Source organism: Corvus brachyrhynchos, unplaced genomic scaffold, assembly GCF_000691975.1.
Source record: "Corvus brachyrhynchos isolate BGI_N302 unplaced genomic scaffold, ASM69197v1 scaffold906, whole genome shotgun sequence".
NCBI classification, from domain to species: Eukaryota; Metazoa; Chordata; class Aves; order Passeriformes; family Corvidae; genus Corvus; species Corvus brachyrhynchos.
The window spans coordinates 4,869-5,271 of record NW_008238384.1 but is presented as its reverse complement, the minus strand read 5'-3'; the positions used below and the strand labels follow the sequence as shown (position 1 = coordinate 5,271).

At 58.3% G+C, this 403-nt stretch overlaps 1 protein-coding gene across 4 annotated transcripts in view; it reads left to right on the top strand.

The window, feature by feature from the left end:
- Nucleotides 1–403, top strand: part of LOC103617075 (class I histocompatibility antigen, F10 alpha chain) — a 5,556-nt gene that overhangs the window by 1,170 nt on the left and 3,983 nt on the right. The window lies entirely within an intron of this gene.

Below are 403 nucleotides of genomic sequence, written 5' to 3'. Positions count from 1 at the left end.
AGAGTTACACACTAAGCAGTACAGGATTTGAAAAATATAAAAGTTAAAACCTAAGAGACCCCCTGCACCCCCATTCCTGCCTTTCCCAGTCCCTTCCTTGAGCCTCGGACCCTTCCCGGCTCTCCCCATTCCGCTTCCTGACGACGCTTGGACACCCCCAGACCCCTCCAGTCTCTGTGTCCCCCCAGCTCTGCACCCCCTGCACTTTCTGATGGGGGTCCCGGGGTCTGGGAGGGTCCCTGGGGGTCCCCCCAAATTTCCAGTCCCAGGCACTGGGACCTCCCTGCACTCCTTTATCCTGCACCAGTCCCACCCGATACCTCCTTCCCAGCCATCTTACCTTCCCCAGTCCTCAGTCTTCCCCCTTTTCCTTGACCCTGAGACCCCCTGAACACCCATTCCT